We start from the raw sequence: 25,585 nt of genomic DNA, 5'->3' as shown, positions 1-25,585 counted from the left end.
CCCAGTGGCCAAACAAATTGAATTTAAAGCCCTCTGCTTAGCATTTAAGGCTTTAAATAATACGGGGACCACTATCGCACATGAGGTTAATTGTCTGGTACCACCCTGTCAGACAGTTGCGATTCTCAGATACAAAATTGATAAAAGTACCCAGAATATGGACTACGACTTGGGGCGGTAGGAGTCTTTCCTAAGGTACGGCAAGGCTGTGGAACACACTACCAGCCAAGCTGAGAGGAGAAACCTCCCTCACCATTTTTAGGAAAAAGCTAAAAACGTGGCTTTTCCAAAACTGAGGAACTTGGAGAAATCACTGCAGTCAATAGCGCTAAGACACCCCCAGGTATTTGTGCGCTTAATAAGTTACATTAACATTAATTTTAACTCCAGGGGGCACTCCCTAGAGTTAACCTAACAATGTCCTCTGTCAGGTACATAAAAGTTAAACAAAAGGGGGGTGGGCATATCTTTCGTTTATCCTTTTATCTTCTGTAATTACAAAGTCAGTGTAGTACTGTCTGCAAGCTTTACTTGCACTCATGTCTTGCTGTATATGGACTGCATTGCTTTTAACAATTGTAGTTGAATGTCAAAGGAGACACACTTGTACCAAAGCCTGTTTAGGATGATTTGTCAAAGGTAACTTTAACGTTGTTAATGTCAGCATAAAATTGGCTTCTTTGTGCCTTTCCACCACATAGATAGCTCAGAAATATGATGTACTTAAATACTTGAAACCAGCTTGATACCCTGGCGCAAGCTCCATTTCATTGGGCCATTCTATAAAATCTTCCATGATAAGTGAGACATAGTATTTAGCCTCTTCGTCTAGGAGAGCTGTCATTTGATACTTCTATTACTTGTATCTGGAGGTCGCCATTTTTGTAAAGGGGTAAGGAATCAACACATGCCCGACCCTGGATTAACAACAAAATATAGTAGGCATTTTGAATGAGAAAAAAACAATCGACCAGCAAGTCTCATAACTGTAAACATCTGCTCGGAACTATTGTGGCCAGGTGCTCCATCAGATTTTACCCTTCCTATTAGTTCCTCAATCCTTTTATTAGAGGCCCATCATCCTCTCCTGGGGTCTCAGTTAAATTGGGCTACAAATAACCTTTGTAGTGGCAGCAGTGTTAATCCTTCCATGGGCAGATTTTTACTGATGACTTGATTACTAGAAGAGTATAATGAGGAGAGAAGTTCAACCTATGCTTGCTCCAGGATGCAATTTCAGCAAATACTGATTATGAGCTAGAATCTCCTGCCTTTTTTTTGTTTACATATATCACATATAATCACACACTCTCTTTTGTGCATGATTTGCTTCTCATACTTCATGTTTATTCTGTTTACATGCTTCCTTAAACTGTCCCAAGTTTACGGAGCCCGCAACGTCTTACACTAAGGATCTGATTACGGAGGGCCCGTCGGGCATTTTGATTTCAGTTTATAATTCCAAGGGCGGATCTTTCTGACCTTGGGATTACGATGTCGGGTTTCAGCAGCCTTTCCGTGCTAGCCTTTCCGACACAGAAAGGCTGTCAGAACTCGCTTTTGGGGCCCCCAGCAGAGCGAAGTTGGGTACACGGCCTCTGGTTGAAAACTGGTGCCTCCCTGTTGATCCCTGCAGGGATTAACTGCACCTCCCATTTTACAATGGGAGCATGTATTCTGGCTGGTTTATGGCCCGAATGCATGCTCCCATTGCAAGATGAAGGAATGCGACTGAACAGTGTTCGGTTGCATCCTAATGGGCTGGTTGGGACGACCGACCGGGTATCGGGCAGTCCCATGACCGAGACGACGTCAGGCGGAGGCAACTCTGCCTGACATCTTAATCAGTCCCTTACTTTTCCTAAGAGCTTTCTACCATTCCTTATGTTTTCCATTAAACCCAGTTGTTTGGGGCTTATGTCCATTGACTGGTGGTGTTGCATTCTGTGCCAGCTTTAGAGGTTTTTACAGCAATTCTACAGACATGCACCTTATTTTGGGGAGATGATAAAAAGAGCAGTTGATGGTTAGCAATGCAGGGAAGCAAGTACTAGAGGTGTGATCCTCAGTGTTTCCAACTGCCAATTTGCATTTTTTTGCGACTCCTACACATTGATATACAACAGTATCTGAGACACTGTTTGTGATTCCCAAATGGGTCGCAATGGACATGCCGCTTTAATATTCATGAGGCAGGTCGCATTTTGCGACCCATTGGGAATGGCCAGCACTTACAGGGATTTTTGCCTGCTGTGGTCAGCAGACCACCATGTCTGTGACTGCTTTTTCAATAAAGCAGTATATTTTTAATGTAGTTTGTTTTTCTTAACCCGTTGCATGCGTCGGAAGGCCCCCCACCATCTGACGTCACGTGGCCGTGTGCGTCGGACGGCCGGGGGTCGGCCAATTTGCACATGCACGGAATTCTAGCCGCACCCAAAGGGGTAAAGGAAAACATGATTCATTTAGAAAATAAAAACAACTGTTTCATTCATTAAGAGCAGGCAGTGGTCCTTCGAACCATTCCCTGCTCTTAAAAAACATTTTTAGCTGAGGACCCCTTCCAGTTTGCGACTGGCTTAGATTCATTTGCGATCGAATTTGCATTTGCAAAACAATCTTACATCCCCCTGCGATTCTGTATTAGGAAGGGACGCCCTTGGCACTCCTTTTCCTAATAGCGACTCCCAAAACCGATTTTGTGAGTCTGTAACAGGTTACCAACTCACAAAATAGGCTCGGTACATGCTGCATACTGCAAACCTTTTTAGCGGTTGCAAATGGTCCAATTTCCTGTTTGCGACCACTAAAACGGCCATACATCTGGCCAGTGGTTTTTCACTGAAGGCAGCTTCCCATGTTAACCTTTACGGCTAAGTGGGCGAGTGAGGGCGACAGTAAATGCCCTTTTTCTGAGACGTGTGAAGTGTCCAATGTCCATGTCCTTTTGTGTGCCCAGCATATGCAGCTCCGTGCAAAGTGTGGTTGGTCCAATATGCAGATTGTTGTCTACCACAATATGTAGCACTGCAGTGAGGTAGTGCATAATGAAACTCTCCCTTGATTTGGAATAGCTGTAGCCAAGTATCTGAGCTGGATGTGGGCTATAAGATCAAGATCTCTCTCAACCAATTGCTCTATTAATGTCTGGCATCCATGTCGGTACCATATTCTTTTAAACCAATGTGTAAGTATGGGTGAAATTTGCGAATTCGCGTTCCGCGAATTTACGCGAAATCGCGTTCCGCGAATTTGCGCGAAATCGAATTTGCAATCTGCAAAATCCACAAATTCGTGGGAATTTGCGGATTTTTGTTTTTTTGCATGTTCGGTGGGTTTTTTGCACGTTCGCAAGGTTTTTTGCGTGTTTGCTGGGCTTTTTGCGTGTTCGCGGGCCGCTTGCATGGCAAAGTTACCCATGCGGTCGTGTATGGGCACAGTACCCTCTGGTTCACTATTGCCACCCTCTGGTTCATCACTGCCACCCTCTGGTTCATCACTGCCACCCTCTGGTTCACACCTGCAACCCTCTGGTTCACCCCTGCCACCCTCTGGTTCAGCACTGCCACCCTCTGGTTCAGCACTGCCACTCTCTGGTTCACCCCTGCCACCCTCTGGTTCAGCAATGTCACCCTCTGGTTCACCACTGCCACCCTCTGGTTCACGACTGCCACCCTCTGGTTCATCACAGCACCCCTGGTTCACCACTGCCACCCTCTGATTAACCACTGTCACCCTCTGGTTCAGCACTGCCACCCTCTGGTTCACCCCTGCCACCTTCTGGTTCACCACTGCCACCCTCTGGTTCGCATCTGCCACCCTCTGGTTCAGGACTGTCACCCTCTGCTTCACCACTGCCACCCTCTGGTTCATGACTGCCACCCTCTGGTTCATCACATCACCTCTGGTTCACCACTGCCACCCTCTGGTTAACCACTGTCACCCTCTGGTTTAGCACTGCCACCCTCTGGCTCACCACTGCCACTCTCTGGTTTACCACTGCCACCCTCTGGTTCACCCATGCCACCCTCTGGTTCACCACTGCCACCCCATGGTTCACCCCTGCCACCATCTGGTTCATCACTGCCACCCTCTGGTTCACCCCTGACACCCTCTGGTTCACCCCTGCCACCCACTGGTTCAGCACTGCCACCCCCTGGTTCACCCCTGCCACCCTCTGGTTCCCCCCTGCCACCCTCTGGTTCATCACTGTCACCCTCTGGTTCACCACTGCCACCCTCTGGTTCACATCTGCCACCCTCTGGTTCAGGACTGTCACCCTCTGCTTCACCACTGCCACCCTCTGGTTCATGACTGCCACCCTCTGGTTCATCACATCACCTCTGGTTCACCACTGCCACCCTCTGGTTAACCAATGTCACCCTCTGGTTCAGCACTGCCACCCTCTGGCTCACCACTGCCACTCTCTGGTTCACCACTGCCACCCTCTGGTTCACCCATGCCACCCTCTGGTTCACCACTGCCACCCTATGGTTCACCCCTGCCGCCATCTGGTTCATCACTGCCACCCTCTGGTTCACCCCTGCCACCCTCTGGTTCACCCCTGCCACCCACTGGTTCAGCACTGCCACCCTCTGGTTCAGCACTGTCACCCTCTGGCTCACCACTGCCACCCTCTGGTTCATCACTGTCACCCTCTGGTTCATCACTGCCACCCTCTGGTTCACCACTGCCACCCTCTACCGAGACCTTTTGTGACGCAGCGGCAGCACATAAGATGCGCCATGGTGCTGGGTATTAACAAAGTGACGATTCTGAGAGATGCGTCACGTTGTAAAGCCCTGCGCCATCAGGAGGCGTTCCGGCGCAGGGAAGGGCATTCCTGCACAGGAACGCCTCCTAAAAGTGGCTGAGTGAAATCTACAAGATTTCACTCAGTCACTTTTAGGCCAATGCTGCGTCAAAACCCTGCGCCTGCTTGAAGCAGGCGCAAGGCTTGATGCAGCATTGGGGAGAGAGGGCCCCCCAGAGCATTGCTGGAGCTGCGTCGCAAGCACGACGCAGCTCCAGCAATGCGCTGCTTTTACGGCACAGATGCGTGACGCATCTGTGCTGTTTTTGCCACAAGGTGCGCGCATTGTAAATGCGGCGAACCATGGGTGGCGCAGCTGCGGCGCACAATAACTGGTGCATCCCTGGGAATGCACCAGTTATTGTAAATCTGCCCCTATACATTTAGCCAACGAGGGAGCACTCACTGATTAGACAGTAGAAAGTACTCCAGTTGATTAGAGGTATTGCACAAAAAGGTGGCATCTTCGTGGACAAACACGCAGGGCGGGATTCATTCTGCCCCCTGTTAGACTTGTTTTTTGTGCCCTTCTGCCCTCTGTTAGACTCGTTTCCCCTTGTTTTTTTGCCCTTCTGCCCTCTGTTAGAATCATTTTTCCCTTGTTTTTCTTCCCTTCTGCCCCCTGTTAGACTCATTTTTTGTGCCCTTCTGCCCTCTGTTAGACTCGTTTTGTGCCTTTCTGCCCTGTTAGACTCATTTTTGTGCCCTTCTGCCATCTGTTAGACTCGTTTTTCCCGTGTTTTCTGCCCTTCTGCCCTTTGTTAGACTACTTTTTGTGCCTTTCTGCCCTCTGCATCACCACAACATCACTCAGCGCTACCCCAGCATCACTCAGCACTACCACATTATCACTCAGCACCACCACAGCACCACTCAGCACCACCACAGCATCACTCAGCACCACCACAGCATCATTCAGCACCACCACAGCACCACTCAGCACCACAACAGCACCACTCAGAGCCACCACAGCATCACTCAGCACCACCACAGCATCACTCAGCACTGCCACATTATCACTCAGCACCACCACAGCACCACTCAGCACCACCACAGCATCACTCAGCACCACCACAGCACCACTCAGCACCACAATAGCATCACTCAACACCACCACAGCACCACCACAGCACCTCTCAGTGCCACCACAGCATCACTCAGCGCCACCACAGCATCACTCAGCGCCACCACATTATCACTCAGCACCACCACAGCACCACTCAGCACCACCACAGCATCACTCAGCACCACCACAGCACCAATCAGCACCACCACAGCACCACTCAGCACCACCACAGCATCACTCAGCACCACCACAGCATCACTCAGTACCACCACATTATCACTCAGCACCACCACAGCACCACTCGGCACCACCACAGCATCACTCAGCACCACCAGGGAATCACTCAGCACCATCCCAGTATCACTCAGCACCACCACAGCACCACTCAGCATCACTACAGCACAATTCAGCACCACCACAGCACCACTCAGCGCCACCCCAGCATCAATCTGTACAACCATTCAACAACAAATGGTTCAAATATGTTCTCTCAATGTTTCAAACTTTATTACAAATGTCACAAAAAGATGTTAATATTTCACTTCTGTTCTTGGATTTTCGTCACAATAAAATACACTGAACATAATCTTCACAAACGTTATTTACAAAAGTTTAAGCTATTGCCATTATGAATTGAAATCACTTTTATTTAAGTATTAATTATTTAAAAAAGATTAAAAGCCATTGTAATTTGTAATATCAATACAGCTAAGTCATGTAAATACAAAACATGTTGCATTACAAATGCTATGGGTGTCACATTTGCGAAAGTTATAACTATTGGCATTGTAAATGACAAAGCTATTAATTTAGCTATTTTCAAAACCAACACATAAAGATATAAAGGCCGCAATCCAAGAGTTTTTAAAGCTCTATATAATCTTGTAAATGATCATGCCTTTCTTGATGTTTGGGGGAAATTACATCTGTTGGTTTTTGCCTGTGCCTACTCCCGCTGACCCTCTACCAAATCTGCTCAAGATTTTCACCCGGCTGTCGAGACCCTCCCGCCTGTCTCCCACTGCCCAGTTGCTCACTCAAGACCTAGAGTGGGGCCGCCAAGCGGAGCGTGGCGAGGGGCTGCCTACATCTCCCGGCAGCCTTCGAGGTCTCCAGCGTCCTAGCGTCACCACCACTCGAAGCGTCACTACCCAGCACCAGGAGGCGCATAAAAGTGACACCTGTTCTGGTAAGCGGGGCTTCGTTGTGTTTGCCTGTGCCTACTCCCGCTGACCCTCTACCAAATCTGCTCAAGACTCTTACCCGGCTGTCGAAACCCTCCCGCCTGTCTCCCGCTGCCCAGTTGCTCACTCAAGACCTAGAGCGGGGACGCCGAGCGGAGCATGGCGAGGGGCTGCCTACAACTCCCGGCAGCCCTCGAGGTCTCCAGCATCCTAGCGTCACCACCACTGAAGCGTCACTACCCAGCGCCAGGAGGCGCATAAAAGTAACACCTGTTCCGTCTCGCGGGACGCCGGGCGAAGCCCGGGCCAAGGGCGGGCCCGTTGTTGCCCGTTAGTGACCAGAAAGGACTGGACCGGGCCACCCCCTTTGCATTTTGTCATAAGGCTATATCGGTCCGTTGTCCGTTCCTTTTGACAAGAGCATCATGATCCGAGGAACTAGAAGTAAAACCAAATCTGCATTAAGTGTTGCCCAGCTCACTGGGCCAATAGACCAGTTCATGTCACGAACAAACGAGGTCATTGATCAGAGTATTTCCCAGCTGGAGCACAGAGTATCCCTAGATCTCGTAAATGCTAAACGTTCTTCGATGGGCCTTTTGGCCACTGCGGCCTCTCCTATCCAGCAAGGCCCTACTACCTCTATATCGACACCATCTGCTATGGCTGCAGTTATCCACACAGTTCCTTGCTCAGTGGATCTCTCTGCAACTCAATCTTTGTCCGACTCACTCTCGTCAGTGGACCTAGAAAACACCCCAGACTTAGAGCTATGTCAAACGCTGGAAACAACCCTAGATAAGCAGCTTCGCGGGGTTAGGGAAGGTGCCATTCCTAAACGGGGGAATAGTAAGTCACGTGGTAATCTAGTGAAGTCTGATGCCCCTTTGGAGTCCGGGGGGGGGGGGCAGTCGATTCAGCCTATACAATTTAGTATAAACACATCAAATGCCAATAATCCCTCAGTGCCTAACATCAATGTGGAGAACCTTCTTGATAATTCTCCTACAATGTCCCAGTTGGGGGGCCTTTGCAGAGCCTGTAATTCCACCCCGTTAATACTAACCACCATCAGGGAGCTCTTTATTCAACACTTAAAACCTCTGGAAATTAGCTTGAGGCATCTTGAAAAACAGATAGCATCTTTATCAAATACACCACTCACCGTGCCCAGCGTACATCCAACAAAACAGGGGAAGGGGAAATCTAAACATCCAATAAAAGCTCCCCAAATGGCCCAATCTGGTCCCGGAAGTAAACTGCCCGTAGCGGCTACTCCATCTCTCACGCAACCAAAGCACACTGCTCCATCAGCCCATCAGCAGCCAAACTCTGATGCAGGTGTGCTAAAGACTACAACGGCTACTGCCCCGTCCCAGATACCTCCAGGCTCTGTGAAAAGTACCAATCAAGCCGCCAATAAAAAACAGACACCTTTACCTCCTAAAACGGCGGGAATAAAATCATCGGAGACAGCGAAAAGGGGAGTGCGACCAAGGCGTCCAGTTCACCTTCCACCTGAGGCAACCCCTTACACGGTCATCCTTACCGGAGTACCTGAACTTTCTGAGGGCACTGATGAATCTGCTTGGTCACTTAAAAATAAGGTTCTGCAGTGGCTAAGCTTAAACAGGCCATTACAGCCTCGTCATTCTGGCAGGATCTCTACAGTTCGCAGAGTAACCTGGATAGGGGACGAACGCAAATCAATTCAGGGCGACTGCATTATAGTAAACTGTGATGATTCAACCACTGTCAACTATATTTGCTCCTGGCCAACATTGGAAAAAAAGGGTGGAATCGACGCACAACATCTTTCTTTTTTCTACCCCCCAGTGAATACTCATCAATACTTCCCTACCTTAAACTGGCAACAGCCACGGTAAGGGCACTGAAATCAGGTGGGTTATAGTTACAGAAATAGGAGTAGAGATTGGCAATCACAGGATTGGCAGACCAAGTTCTGGCATCCTGGCAGGCCCCACTTTTCCATGGAGGGTTGGCAGGGTTTTCCAACCAGAAATAGATATGATTGTTTGGAAATGGTAGACTGACCGTTAGTGACCGCATTGAGTACGATCCAAACCCCTAAAACTCCTGGCGTTTCCAAAAGTCCCGGTTTAAAACCAAATCAGTCTAAATGTCAAGTCCTTTTAGAATTAATTTCGTCCACCACAAATAGTAACAAGACGGGTCCCACTATAGAATCTCCCCATGCTATCCTAAACATAACGACGACCAGATCCCTGGAGGCTCCGACCGGAGCAAATGATACAAACTTATACCAGCCCAAAAATCCTGATAATATTAAGGTAGAGATTGTGGCCCCACTAGTGTGTTCGCTCACGCGATCTTCTGATTCTCAGTTACCCGAAACCTTACCATCTCAGCCAACCGATCATTCCCAAACCGTAGATCTGAGCTTTTCAATCTTATATTGGAATGTTGCAGGTTTGCGTGCTAAAATGTCGTTGCAACCGTGGCTTGACACAGTAACTGAACATCAGATAGTTTGCCTTTAGGTGACATGGTCAATTATCCCAAATCATTTAATGGGCTATAAAACGTTTCATATCCCAGCAAGCCAGGGAACCATGGGTAGACCAAAGGGAGTATTGGTAGTTTATGTTGCCAATACTCTGTCTCCTATATCTATATGCAAGTCTAAAGAACACCCGAGTTACCAAATCTTACAAATAAATTTTAATAAAAATAGTACTTACATCCTGGTTAATTATTATAATAATTCTGATACAACGGATTGTATAAAATTGCTAAGCGAAATTACCACTTTTTTAGAATCTTTGCAAAATGAACTACAGACATCCCCAGTATATGTAATCTGGGGCGGTGATTTTAATCTTCCACTATGCACTAACTATAAAAACGGAAACTGTGGCCTGCAGGATGAACACGGTAGTCCTTTGTCCCATTTTGCACACTCTATATGCGGTAATAAATTAAACAAGTCCCTTTTTTCTCTAGAGCTCGATTTTGCAAATGATCTAGTAGAACCACCAATAGACTTTTCTCCAGCGTTCCATGGTAGGGGGTCCTCAACCACTATTGATTACATTATGACCTCCCAGACCTTAAAGGGACAAGTGGCCAATTTCTCTACAGGGACTGATGTCAGTAGCGACCATTTCCCTATTAGTGTAACAGTTCTGCCAAAAAATGTTACCTTGCATTCTACTATCTTCAGCCACCTAACACAAAGCTCTCTAACCATGAACAAGCTGAATGGCTACACGGTTAAATGGGCCAGTTGTAATTACTGAGAGAGTTCTTGTAAAAAACTAGACCTTGGGTTCTTGACTGCCTATCAACTGATTCCTCTCCCCAAACAATTATGACCAGCTTCCAGAATATTCTGAAGGTAATTGGAGAAGAGCTTTCTGGTAAGCACAGGAACAAAAAGTCTACCTCTGAGAGATGGTTTAATGCAAACTGTCGCAAGGCCCTTTCGAATCTAAAGGAAGCCCTCTGCAGACCCACGAGGGACGCCTTGGAAATTTCCAGTCTCAGGAAACTCTATAACATAGCCAGAGTGGAACGCAGGAGAGAAATCAAGAAAAATCTCTGGGCACAGCTGCACGACAGCTGCCAAAGTAAAGACAGCACTCTCTTCTGGCAAGTTATTAGATCCCCCTTTCTGGCCGATACATCGAAGGGACAGCACCTAGATGTTGCAGTCACAGCAGATGAATGGGTCTCTCATTTCTCCAAAATCTTCGGGAACCCCCAATTGGAGCCTATAGGGGAAGAACAGAGTGGAGGCAACAAGTTGGGGAAGAACAGCTACCTGATCAACATCCAGTTTAAACATGAAGAGGTTGCTGAAGCTCTTAAGGCGTCTAAATCCGGAAAAGCTCCCGGGCCTGATGGTGTTCCACTGCACTTTTTTCTCCACAATTTCGAACTTTGGTCACCACTCCTCACCCAGGTCCTGGCTGCAGCAACATCAATCGGGCTGATTGAGTCTTGGTCAACGTCTATTTTGCTCCCCATCTTTGAAAAAGGCGACCGTAATGACACTGCCTGCTACAGGCCTATCTCCCTTCTGGACTCCATAGGCAAAGTTGCGGGTCGGGTGGTTCTGGATCGATTACAACTATGGGCCAAAGCAAATAACATCATGACCGACCTGCAATACGGTTTCCAGAAGAGTCTTGGGACTGTGGAGCAGGCTCTGAATCTTGCCCTCCTGATTGGGAAGTATGCGGGTGCCAAAGGAGGTAACATCTTTCTCGTGTATGTTGATCTCAGTGCAGCGTTTGACTGCGTCCTGCATCCTAAACTCTGGGCTATTCTTAGTGATCTTGGGGTGGACCCAGCCCTTATAGTCTTCCTCCGAGAACTCTACTCTGACGCCACGGCATGTGTCAGATTTGGAGTTAATGGAGAGCTCTCTCCTTCCTTTTCCATAGGAACAGGGGTAAGACAGGGATGTGTACTGGCTCCCTTCCTGTTCAATCTTTACACCAATGGACTTGAGCTGGCCATGCTAGAAGGGAGCCAGGACCTACCCCAGATTAACCATCGCCCTATACCAACATTGCTTTACGCAGACGACTCGGTTATTATCGCTAGAACACTGAATCAACTACAAAAACAACTTAATAAATACTGCTCCTTTATGGGCTCTCTTGGCCTTAAAATTAACATAAAAAAGACGTTCACTATGCACATCGGTCCCAAGGTCAAGAATCCTAAACCAATCTTGGTTGAAAAAACAAGGCTGGAAAAAACTTCTGCCTGTCCATACCTAGGCATCCTGGTGGACGACTCCTTAAGCTGGCAACAGGCCACGGCCAGCAGAAAACTTCTTTTCCAGCGAGCAACAAAGGCCCTGGTCTCTTTCTCAAGGAAACTAAGCAAACCTGCTCCCACCGAACTTCTCAAAATCTATTACGCAAAATGCCATAGTGTGGCCACCTATGGAGCGGGTGTTTGGGGTTATGGCCCAATAGAACCAATACAAACAATAGAGAATGGGTTTGTCAAATACTTGCTGGCTTTTCCACAAAGTGCCCCGAACTATGCCTCCCACATTAAGCTTGGTATGGAATACATTACTGATACCATACGTTCCCAACCAATTCTCTTATGGCAACGCATATGGACAAAACCAGAATGTCACTTAACACGTTCCCTGATTACGGACTGTATGGCTCTAACCAACTGGCGAAGGATTCCTTGGTTAGCTTACGTGGGGAATTTCTTTAACGATCTTGGTCGTAGCTCTTACTTTGACGACCCACCAAGTGTGGAGGACATCTCGAGAAAAGAGTTAAAAAAGATATGTTTGGATCACCTGAGAGAACTTCGCAATCTAATGGAGATTGCAAAACCTTCTAACTCTCAAATTTCTGCAATTCAATCTGTCAAAGGTATCCAACCTTATTTAACGTATCATTTGTCCAACTACGAGAAATATCTCCTGACAAGATTCCGTTTTAACACTTTTTTTCGTTTAGTTTCCTTTCCAAAAACACAAAATTGGTTGAGTACCCTTATGAACTGTCCATGTAAATATTATAAACTACCACGAAAATCCTGGATTCTCCCACTCCTTCGCTCAACTGGCTATAGGTCATGTTATCCTGCATTTCTTTTTCTACAGCTCTTGGACTCAGTATATGTTGCAAAGTGCATAGCTACCTTTTTAAAAGCAAGCATTAAGATACGTCAAGCTCTTGACTGATAAGAATTTCTATTCTAATGAATGTGTAATCTTTTTAATTTTTTATGTAAATTAATTGTATTTCTCTTTTAAGTTTTATACCTCTAAATTTTGTTGTTGGTTTGTTTATTTATCATAGACGTCACTTTATCATTACAATCTGTACTTTTCTTTTAAATGCTCTCCCCCTAGTAAATATTGTTTTTGTCCTTTTTAAAATTATTGTTTTAAACTTTGTACTTTTTATGGTTGCAAACAAGTGGTAACCGAATAAAAGATTATGAAACTGAAACATCTGTTGGATCCAGTATATATATTTTACTCTTTTCCTCATAAAAAGATAGTGCGGCTGGATTATTTTTTCACATCTGCCACAGTTTTGGTAGGGGCCTCTTGCCAAATTTTCCCTAGGATTGCTTCGGACCATTCTCCAATTGTTTTAGAAATTTTTGTTGATGGTTATCACTCATGCCCAAATGCGTTTTCATTTGACCGGAAACTCTGCTTAAATTATGATTTTAAAGACCATATGGCCTGTTGGATCACGGAATTCTTTGAGAGTAACAGACACTCTGCTCATAGTGCAGTTGTATGGGATACGTTCAAAGCATGTTTGAGAGGGGAGGTTTTAAGTTTCAGCTCTTATCATTTAGGAAAAACAAAATGTGAGATGCAGGCACTATATAATATTTTGAGAGACGCAGAGTTGGAATTAACTCGAGGTATAACACTTCAGGCCAATAATATTATCATATTAGAAGAAGCTGTTGTTAGAGCCTGGGCTAGAATACATCCTACAATCCTAGCCTCCTGACTGTCTAATGTTATTAGCTCGTTAGTCTCTCAAAATCAGCATAGGTTCATACCGTCGCGAGGGACAGTTAGTCATGTGAACAAAGTGGTGACGCTCCTTGATGCTGCTCAGGCGAAGAAACAAGACTTGGGGATAATTTTATTGGATGCGGAGAAGGCATTCAACTGTGTGGAGTGGGAATACCTATGGGAGCTGATGCGCCGACTGGGCTTTGGGAAAAGGTTCATGACTGCCCTGCAGGTATTGAACACTTCACTGGTCGCTAAAATTGCATATATGGGCCTACTATTGGTTGCAGTTAATATTACAAGAGGCACCAGGCTCACCACTGCTTTGCACTCTTTATATCAATCCGTTTATTGAGCAGTTAGGTAATTTGGCTTTGATTAAGCCTTTTGTTGTACAAAATATTCAGTATTCAGTGTTTGCCTACGCTGATGATATTGCGGTAATGTCGGCGGATCCACATGCTGCAATTATAGAAATCGAGTGGTTAGTAGCAATTTTTGGCCAGGTATCGGGATATAAACTCAACGTTAGTACAACTCAAATGTTATGTACTGCTAATCTTGTTACTGATGATGTTAGAATTTTAAAAGAATTGACCTACTTCGGTATCAAAATAAGAGTGTCTATACTTGAAGTGGTGGATGCTAACTGGACTGCGTTGCTCCGCAACATCAAGGAATCACTAGATAGGTGGGCAAGACTTCATTTACCCTAATAGGTAGAAGCAACATCATTAAAATGAATGTCTTACCAACATTTTTATACCTATCTACGTCATTACCTTTAGATGTATCTGCTGCTCAATTGCAACATTTGCAATCTACGTGCGCTAAATTTCTCTGGACACCCGGTAAACCTAGACACGCCAGTAGATTTATGACACTACCAACTGAACGGGGGGTTTAGCTATCCCTGATTTCGCCGTGTATTTTTGTGTATGTTTTTTGTTAAAGATAAGGGTGTTATTGACAGGGGAAGATCCAGCTAATAGGGTAGAGGTTCCTTCGATTTTTCAGATTTTGTTTGGTTCTGAAGAACGACAATGTCTTTTTAAAGAAATTGATGGCAGCTACTTTAAGCAAATTAGATTTAAAGTTTTGGAATCTGCTTTAAAAGTTTGGAAGAGAATTCGCAAATTTTGCTCATTGGAGAAAATTTCTCAGTATACTCCCATGAATACGGCCAAAATTCTTCCCCCTATTTTTTCGGATAATGTAGCTTTTGGATGGAGGACTAAGGGTATTCTTCAATTAGGGGATTTCTTTGTGGCTGGTGGACCTCTTATGTCTTATGAAGACCTAGGGAGACAGTATAATCTATCCAATCTTCAATTTTTTAAATTTCTTCAAATCCAAGATTTTATAAATGGGAGAAAAGTTTCAGGTGCACCCAATTTAATTGTTGAAGCTGTAAGGCGGCAGGAGAAGGTTGGGGGTTCTATAAAAAATATTATTATCTTATAGATCAGGTGACTTAGAAAAACCTAACTCCAAATGGTCCACGATATTGGGGGTCGATAATCTATGTATAGAGAATGCTATTATAAGATCCAGGGAAGCTCTACTATCTGACAACCTGAAAGTGCAATGCTTCAAAACCATTTTTAGGTTGTATTACACACAAACACATTTGTTTAAGTGGGGGGTGGGGTATGATGGCAAATGTTTTCGGTGTGGGGCTGACATGGCGGATAGCCTTCATATTTTTTTCACCTGTTGCAAATTATCAAGATATGTGCTTGGAATTGAGAATGTTTTGACCATGATTATTGGGACTCCGATACGTATCACTCCTGCTATTATGCTTTTGGGAATAGGGCCTGAACTAGAAAAGGGGTCTCTCTTGTATAAACATCGATATTTTTATTGCAATGATGTTCGCTCGATTATGGATTGCCGCTGAATGGTTACAATCTGAACCTCCTTCTTTTGAATGTTGGCGGGCAAAAATGTATAATTTATTTTATTTTGAATTTAGTCTGTACTCTGTATAGGGGGTTAAGAAACGTAAGATCAGTTTAGGTATTTGGGGTGTTTTCCGCGATCATATGAATCTGTGAACTTATGATGTTTAGATTAGTTTTGGGGAGATCGCATTTGTTGGGTAGCAATGGCATTTTTAAAGTTTCAATCAATCAATCAATCAAATAAACTTTATTCGGTTACACAAAGGCAGCCATAAAAGTTAACAATTTACAATACATCGAGGGATTCAGACATATTAAAAAATATCAAGATGTACATAGCTTCTAATTCATAAAGAGCTGACGCCCCATAAAACATCATAAATGTTAAAAAGGTTAAAAATGGGCCTGCTATCCTTTTACACCTTTAGAAAAAGCTGGGTCAACTTCCTGTAAAATGCCCATAAACCAACAGCCCCCACATTATACATCCATACAAGCCCTTGATTTCATTGTAGATTTTAGAAACCCCACAACAAAGAACAAACAGTCATCATTCAGCAATTGTAAGAACAAGAGGCTGGGCGAACTTGTCTAAAATTCAACTTTTTCAAGAGAGGGACTAGGAAATGTTTCCCAAAGATCTTCGATGCAACCCCTCCTACCAAAAGACTGAAAATACTCATTCACAACAAATATTGGGGAACCTAACCTCACTGATGCCTGACTCTGTACACTCCTTGCTCCCTGATTCTTGCCTCCTCCTCAACCCCACTCCCCGCCTCTCATTCTGCATCTACCCTTTTCTTCACTCCCTTCTCCCTCTGAACTTCAACACCCCCACCCCCTATTGATCTCCATCTCCCCTAAACACCCAGCACATTCTATTACCCTATTTTATGTAACTCATGTTTTTAATGCACATTGTTTTACTTTATTGTAATTGTTTACCTATCTTGTAAAGCGCTCTGATACCCCCGGGTCCAGTAGCGCTATATAAAACCTTGGAAATAAATAAATAAATAAAATAAAGTGCAGCAAATCCTGTGGAGACAAACCGTCGCAGCCACAGGACGCTAACACTTGACCTCTGTGACAGCCCTTGGGTCTAGCCAGCAAAAAATGGAACAGATTCATCCTGAACCTAGTTAGAAGAAACTTCATGTGAGTGGACAGGGACCCCAGGAGATAAGGCTCCGTAAGTGAGGTTGTTTTGAGCATTATGAACCTACGGACACTTACTTTCTTGAGTTCCTGCTCGTCCCTCTCCAATTTCTTTAAAGACAAATATGCTAACTTTACTAACTCCACATCCCCCTTGGTGATTGTTTCAGGCTCATGAAATAGCTCTATACATCCTATTTCTTCCAGGCTTCTTTTAATATAATTAAGCCATGGAATTTGGAGTGCTTTGCCCAGGGTCAAACATTCCCTCAATATGGTGTAAGTAAGATCTAACTCGGAATTCAGCCAACATTTAAACCAAAATACAACAGGGCGCGAGGCTAGAGTATCACACAGAAACGGAACCCCAAGTTCTTCGTGGGCAGACAAATTAGAAAGGCTTTGTGGGGCGCACAACAGGCACTTTAAAAATGTGTTCTCTGTCACCTGTGAAGGGCTCACCACAGTGTGATCCCCCAGATTTCACTCCCATAACTGGCTATAGCCAGGATTTTAGCCTGATATACCTTTAACATAGCACCAATTGGCTTCCTCCCTATCTTTGTGGAACAAATAAAAATTGCCACATTAGCCCTAATCAGAGCCCCCCTGTTCTTAACAATTTGGGGCCCTCGTTGAAACTGATCATTCAGTAGAACCCCTAAGTATGAAAAGACATTCATACGGGGGATGGGGAAGAGCCAACCCTAAATTGAAAGCTTTTTTTGGGGCGCAATCCCACTTGCATAACATATGATTTCGTCTGGATAATAGCCAGATCCCGGTCGGACATAAATCTAGAAAAAGCCTCCAATAAAGTTTGGAGACATAGTGCCGTTATTGCTATGAGAACGGCATCGTCCGCATACAATAGGACAGGTAAACCACGGCACCCTACATGTGGGAAGTCTACCTCAAGGTTACTTAAGACTTTATCCAAATCATTTATATATAGGTTGAATAATAATGGGGCCATTATGCATCCCTGTCTAACTCCCCTTTTGTCCAGGACCCTGGTAACCCTGAGGTTCTGCGAGAACATAACGTTGGCCTTAGATGACCTATGCAGATCTTCCAGGAAATCGACTAAGCTATTCTCTACCCCCATTGCCCTCATGGCCTGCCACAGCTTGGCCCTGTTCACACAGTCGAAAGCTGAGGACAGGTCCATGAAGGCAAGATATACAGTACTTGAGCGAGCAATTGTATATTTACTGAGTATCAGTGAGAGATTGAGGCATTGAGCCACCATGGCTGTGTTTAGTAAAGACTCCTTGTCCAACCAAGAATTATTGGATGCGTCACCAGTCTCTGAGTATAAGACCTGCTGGCAATGCTCCGGGGTCAGTCTTAACACCAAAATTCTCAAGTCATTAAATACTTTACTATGTCCTCAGCCAACTTCCACATCTGCTGGGTTTACCCAAGTCAGTACTGGGTTTTCTCGTCATTCCCCGGAAAGTGGGGCTCTAAGGTCTATGCAGTCAGTAACCGAGTCTACATCCTTTAATGTGGGTTGTGATTTGAAAGGCTGTAATAAATTCCCTTTGTTAAGAATATCGAAATTACCTTCACAACCATATTAGGGATTGAAGCATAGCTTACAAACTTTCTTCCTAGCCAGAGTATTATCATAAGCTACCAATTTATCAGGAAGAAAAGTAACTAGCCCTAGAACTTATGTTTTGGGTATAACCTTTGGGTAGTTCATTGAATTACACATCCTCCCTCCTGGGGGTTCTTAAATGTAGCCAGTGTAGTGTCAATGTCTAGAAATGGTTATTCCTCTCTCGTAGTCTTAAGCATTTTCGTTTAGCAACAAGTTGTAATGGACGACTTTAGTCAAGAATATTAATGACAGCAGGTAAAAGGTGGGGATTGAAAACATTCTACAGACTCAGAAGACTGGACTGCTTGAATGTGAGGTGGACAAATATTAAAAGATTTAGGGCCAGATGTAGGTAATTTCTATTTACCGATTCTAAAATATCGAATTTTACCGATTCGGTATTTCAGAACAGGTAAATGGTATGTAGATAAAAAATTCGGTAAATTATACCGAATCGGTATTTTAAGAACTCGGTAATTTACAGATTCCTAAAATCAACCGTTTGGTAAAATACTGAATCCTTAAACCTGCCTCCTACATCTCAAACCCTAAATACTGGTCGGTAACGGTCGAAATTCAGTAATTTCGGCAGTTACCGACCAGTATTTGGCTACCTACATCTGGCCCCAAGTTACATGGTTTAAATAATGTTAATTTACTTCTGAATTCAATGTAGAAGGTACAGTGCACTGCCAACCTTCTCAGAGCAATTCCGTTGTTCGTTGCTTTGGACTTGCACCATCGAATACAGGTGACATTGTGGGTTTTTTCCACTTTCATTGGTCAACTTGATTATTTTATTCAATGTAGTTGCTAGTACATGTTGCTTGTGCAAGCCATTTACCATGTTAGTCCAATCCAACAATTTATCTTCAACTTCGGCCATACTGTTCAGACCAGTTGCATGAATATATCTTTCCTGGGTGGCTCTGATGGCAGGATCTTTGGCACAGTCTGAATTTAACCACTCGGTGAATTGTGAGACATAATTTGTTAACCTAGATTCTTCATATAGATTCTTCAGCTTCTTTCTTTTGGACATAAAGAGTTTGGAAAAGGTTTCTCCCAGCTTCCCGCCTTCAGGATTGTTATCGTGGGAAAAAGCAAGAGTTTTTGTGAGTTCAAACTTCTGTCTAATGAAGGTATTCTGTTCCGCTGTTGGGGGGAAGGAGGGGTGGGGCATTGCAGTTGAATCATACCTACTAAGAATCAGACCAAAATCTGTGAATTGGTGTATATCTTCTCCGGTTGGAGCTCTGGTTTTATCCTGCTCAGCTTGAACAATGATAATCACAAGCTCTCCTGTGCCGGTTTTATGATTGTCTTAGAAGCTGAAAGACTTCCATAACATCTTAGGATTATATTTTTAAGGGAACTGAACATTCAAAAATACTTGTTCACATGCTTAAAATATGAAAACATCACATTTCGATGTGTCATCTGTCATTGTTCAAAACATTTTAAATATGTTCTAAGATGTTGTCATTCTGCCATCACTCAATTAATTTCAGTAGGCTTTTGCCAAAACACCAACACATTTTTACAACTATTTTTATGCATATTTTCAATTTGCAAAAGGATTTCACAGGTCAAACCATGGATGGGATTTTCGGGCAACCTATTTTTAAACTACGCATAAATGGACACTGTGGAAGAAATGCAAAACATATCAAAAGAAATTTGGCAAACTGAACTAACATATTCAGCAAAAAGATTGAATTTGTTAGCTTTTCTTGGGAGATTCTGATGACTGATTGGCAGACTGAAGTATTAAGAAAAATGTATAGAAGGCATAGGGCCTTCTTATGACATTGATGGTCTCGGAGCAGGGCCGCCACGCGGCCGCTATTATAAGACAGCCCACCAAAAGACGACTATTTTTTACTCTGGCGGATGGTTTACTCTTTTCTCTGGTGGGTGGTTCTTCGGCGGTCCCACTGCGATGCCTTTAAAAAAAGCACCGCAATGGGAGTGTCAAAGGCTGTTCCTGCAGGGCATGGACCGTAAAGTCCATGCCCTGCAGGAACTGGGGGTGCGTGCACACAGTGGGGCACAGCATTTGGCCCCACAGCATGCACTCCATGGCACAGAGGCAAAAAGGGGCCCTGTAGGGCCCCTTTTGTTTCCTCCCTGCCAAACTTTTCATGGCGATCACACCGCCATGAAAAGTGTGGTGAGGAAACTCCCAATATGCTTGGCAGTGGCACAGCGGCAATGACAGCATATTAGGGGCCTCAGAATGATGTGCCACCGCCAGGGATCATGGGTCCCTGAGAGTAGAAGTGGACCCATTGCAGTCCAACTGCCACAGTCCTAATGTGGCAGGCGGACTGCCAATATAGCGGTCCGCCGACTGCCACCATTGGTTCAGCAGTTCATTGGACTGCCAAACTCGTAATAAGGGCCATAGAGCTCACAATTATGATATGGTTATTGTGTGTCAAGCCAGGCTGTGTAAAGCCACTAACCGCCACATTGATAATAGGTACTATGTTTTTGTTGTCAATATACTTTTTTATAATTGATGAGGTAACTTTGTTGTTTCACTGCTCACTCAAATAAAGTGCACATTACTGGCAAAGGTATAACAGCAGCATTCATTTCAAGGACATTAAGGGCCTGATTCAGATCTTGGCGGACAAGTTACTCCGTAACAATGGTGACGGATATTCAGTCCACCGAAATATAAATCCCATTATATCCTATGGGATATTCGTCTCCGTTGTGACACAGTAACCCGTCAGCCAATATCTAAATAATGCTGTTAGTCGAAAAACACAGTAAATTCTGATAATGTGTGCAATTCAGTACAGAAACACTGAGAAAAACTTAGAATGTGATATAATTTCCACACTTTGCAAATACTGTACACTGTGGTATAAGTGTTTATTGGTTGCAGTATATACTGAATTCTTAACGACCCCTTAAGTAATCAGGGCCCCAGACCCTAAAGAATCCCACACAAATATTGCACATATTTTAAGGTTACATTTGTATAACCTTTAAATAGTTCTAGTTATAACGTAGGTATTGAAAATGAAATGCATTGCACAATTCTGGAAATGTATACACTTGAAACAGGGTAAAACAAAAATAACAATTCAGAATATAAGTAGGATACGCCAAATAAATAAGAAACACCTTTTTATTACAAAGTGTGCTTATTTTCTACAACCCTATATATGTTTTACTCAATTTACTTTACTCTTAAAGGTAGAATACATAGTTTTAATTAAGCCGTGATCCTGTGTCTCCATGTGAGACAATATTATTCTTGGTTAATAACGTTTGGAAATGGATCTGCTTAATGTGTATGGCTTTCATTAGTGAAACATTCATGTTAGCACCAAAGTAACTGGTCTATCAGTGTTTTAAAATGTTTAAATAGCTAGAAGAAATGTTTGCAGAATGTGTTGCATGATCTAGCTTTAGTGCCACTATATGCCCATACTTTGTTTTCCTTTTCCAATAATTACCATTTTCTTGCTGCATAATGTATCGAACCATTTTTGTTACAATGTTATCATCCATTGCCTCCTTACAATGGCCCTGATTATAAACTACCACTGTTCTATGTATCAGGACCACAGTCTGAAGGGATAAAGAGTTAGAATATTTGCACAGTGTTGGACGTGGCCCTTTTGGCAGGTTCCCCCTGAATTTTTTTTGCGTTCTCCTAGTCTTTTTCTGTAACCTGGTGTTGGTGATTTTAGGCCTCTGAGCACTTTAGCACTGTGGTCCAGTGTAAAGTGTGGGCGCTCTCTGTGAATGTGTGGTGAGATGGGCCTGACCTCCCATAGGAATGCATGGGGGATATGTGTGTCCCTGGTAGTTCCTGGTATGAGAGGAGTGCAGGGGTCAGTTTAGTAGGTGCAAACTCGTGAGAATAAATGCTGCCCAATGGTGTGTGCAGATTTATGACTGGTGGAGAAATGCCACTTTTAGAAGTTGGCATTTCTGTGTACTGTGTGTCTGCCTGCCTGATGTGAATTGCATGTCTGGCTTGTGATTGACAAGTGCTGGATGATGTGGGTGGCTCCAGGAGCCAGGATGGGTTTGCCCAGCGGTGACTAGTGAGATCTGCATGTAGATGGGAGGGAGGAGTTGCACCTGGGACCTGAATAGGATTGTGCCTTCCCTTCACAATGCTGGGTCCACCTCCTGTGGTGCGCCTGAGCACCTAGCCCCCACCTGACAATGGAGAGAGGAGCTGAGCACAACAAAGTGCTCCATAGCTCCCCCAAACCAGTTGCATATGGTTTTCCCCCCAGCCCTGTGCTGTGTCACAAAGGGAAAATGCTGTAAAAATATAGGGGCTGTGTCCCCATAAAGTTGTTCTGCTTTTGGATACTGACCCTGCTGGGGTGTGCTGCTGCTGGGGCCAAGGGGGGGGGGGGGGGGGGGGGGGGGGGGTGCCATGAGGGCTTGCCTCCCTGGGCCCTGCATTGCGCCCTTGATGCCTAAAGGACGTGTGGGACCATTTGCTTTATTCTCCTTGCCCCAGGACTTTGGCTTCATCTAGCGCCTAGAAGCACTATCCTTTAATTGCCCAGCTGAGGAGGAGAGTGGGCTGCGCAGCGTGATGCTATTCGCCTCGTTGGAGGGAATTCCCACTGGAGGGATTCCACTGTGATGCTGCCGAGGGGTTTGCCTACCCCGCTTAGGGATTTTAATTGCAGGTGCCCACCCTGCATTATGGCCACTTTAGATTTGTTTTGGGGCAGGTGCCCACCCTGCGTGGTGATTTTGGTTGCGAGGGAGTCCACCCCTCATTTTTCCGATAAAGAAGTATCACCGCCGCAGCCCGAGACGCTTTTGAAACATTGCCGGGCCGCTGCAAATGCGACCCGGAAGTCAGGCAACCCTTGTTGGGATGTGGGCGTGGCCTTGTGTGGCCTGAGGGAAGTCCAGAGGAAGCTATGGTCGGCAGAAGATCAGGGCTCTCGGAGTGGAGAGAGCACCGCCCGCACTGCTGAGGAGACCGGAGAGAGACAGAGAATGCCTTGTGGGACTCCCGTGAGCGGTTGGGAGCCCCGGTGCTGGAGGAGAAGTCCTGCAAAGGTCCGGGTCCCAGGAGGGGGCCCGGGTGAAAAGAGAAGTGACGGAGCCTCCAGGCTCCACGATGAAGTCCCGGTCCCAGGAGGGGGACCGGGCGAAGAGGGGCACATGCAAAGAGAGAGCCTCCCCCGACCTGAGCCAGGAGTAGGGCTCCGTGGGAGCGACGGCTCTTGGGTATTGTGCCCGTGGGGCACAGAGTCAGAGCCGCCCATCTGGCACCGGGCCACTCCATCGGGGGCCTGTTTTGGTTAAGAGCCCTGTGTGGGCTCTGACATAGGGGCCCGTGTTCTTTCCCCATGTGTTGCCCTTCGAGGCACCTGGCCATTTCCACATTTAGAGAGGCCCCGGATGGCGGCGGGCCGCTCCAACGCTGGCGGGCATTAATGGTTGGGCATCATTATTTACAGAGTCTGGGGCACTCCCCTGAGGGCCCCAGTGCTTGGGGGCATGTTTCTTTTTTAGAGCCTAGGTGGTCCAACGTTTGGCTAATGGTTTCCAGTGCCCCGTGTGGCTCCAACAAAGGGGGCACATTTGTTTCAAGGGCTACTGAGAGCCCATGCCTTATTTCTATATTTACAGCTGCCCAGCAAGTAGTGGGCAGCTGCACCGTTTAGGTCTTTCTTTTAGGGGACATGTTGAGGTAGGAGTGAGTTGCACTCCTTCGCCCCCATCTTTTCCTTCACAGCTGCGAAGTGCGCACCCTTGACAGTCGCTGTATTGGCAGCGTGCCCTGACTTTGGGGACACAGGGCAATTGAGCCCCTTTTCTGAGATGGCCAGGGGGACTGGGAGGTAAATAGGGCACCAGGCCCTACTGTGATTTATGTGCTAAAAGTATTTTGGTGCTAGGAAATGTAATTCATGTAGTGTGTTTTACGTACCCTGTGTTATACCTCTAAATGTGGTCTTTTATTATTATCAGGTTGTTTTGCATATCATGGTTTATGCTAGTGAGATCATGTCTCTCTGTGTGATTTATGCCCCTAATGTGAGTTGCGCTTAGGAGGTTAGGGTCTAATGTGTTTAGACTTGTAAGAGGATTGCATATTGTGTTTATGCTGGTGAGGTTTGCGCAGAATGTAATTTGCGCCTGATGAGATACTGTGCATAATGAAGTTTATGTTACAGGCTGATTCTAAGTACGGTGATTACCAGTGGATACTGGTTGTACTTTTATGATCTGTTTTACTTTTACCCAGTTCGCTTGGTGATGGTTCTGACAGTGGTCCATGTGGCCCTCTCATGTGTATATAATCCCTTGTGAATATTACCCATGCCAGTGGGCACAGTGTATATTATGTGTTTACTATTCTAATGTGTTATGAGAATATAAAGGCTATTTTTGATATAATCTTGTGTGGAGTTCCTTTTGTAGTGTGCCTGGGATGTGGTTGCTGTGTGCGTGTGCAAATGCTTTACACATAGCCACCGAGATAAGCCTGACTGCTCGTGCCAAGCTACCAAGGGGGTGAGCAGGGGTTATCTTTGGCGTGTAACTGCCTTGCCCTGCCTAGAGTGGTGGTTTCTGCCTGGCTTTGGCAGAAGCCCTAGCCAACCAGAAATCCCATTTCTAACACACAGTAACTTGTGATAATGCCCTGCTATGGACTGAATAGTCAGTTAGTGTGACTTGTGCATGAGGCACATAGGAGAATTGTAGTAGTTTCACAAATGCACAAAACTGGTCACACAAATGGTTGCACCCCCATATTACGTTGGTACAATATGCCACCTAACATGCATACAACAGTTTCGCTGACATATAATGACAGCACACACGTGCATTTTGTAGCACCCTGGCATATTGATTGTAACTATCACATCATGGATATTCCTCTTGCATTTGATGTCAAAATACACCACCATGTGGGGCAGTAATGCGGGCATTTCATGTAATTTCTATGGCATGTAAAAACAGTATTTAGGGCACCCATAGCTAACGTGATTAGTAGCTAAAGTCATCTTCATAAGCTTCTGCTCAATGATATAGTTATCATATTTTTAAAACCTAAAGTATATTTTTTCATCTTCAATTTTATACCTTTCAATGGGTCAATGGCTGTATGATGTCAATTCATTTCATGACACTAACTGTGATGGTATGTCACTTACAGTAATGTCGTGTTAAAGGTTGTTTCATGCCACGTCTGCTACAACTATAATTTAGTTGAAATGACACTAATTAGTGTGCTTCATTTCATATGTCAGCGAATCTAATAGGATGGGTGGCTTAATACCAACTGGACGATTAGTACCATCTACACATATTTAATTAACACA

General features: G+C 45.0%; 1 protein-coding gene across 1 annotated transcript in view; it reads right to left on the bottom strand.

The window, feature by feature from the left end:
* LOC147711878 (inactive heparanase-2-like) overlaps window positions 1-25,585 on the bottom strand; it is a 738,870-nt gene that overhangs the window by 591,110 nt on the left and 122,175 nt on the right. The window lies entirely within an intron of this gene.

The sequence above is a fragment of the Lissotriton vulgaris genome, chromosome 5, assembly GCF_964263255.1.
Source record: "Lissotriton vulgaris chromosome 5, aLisVul1.2, whole genome shotgun sequence".
Lineage (NCBI taxonomy): Eukaryota > Metazoa > Chordata > Amphibia > Caudata > Salamandridae > Lissotriton > Lissotriton vulgaris.
Note: the sequence above shows the minus strand (reverse complement) of the source record. Positions and strands in the feature narration are given on the sequence as shown.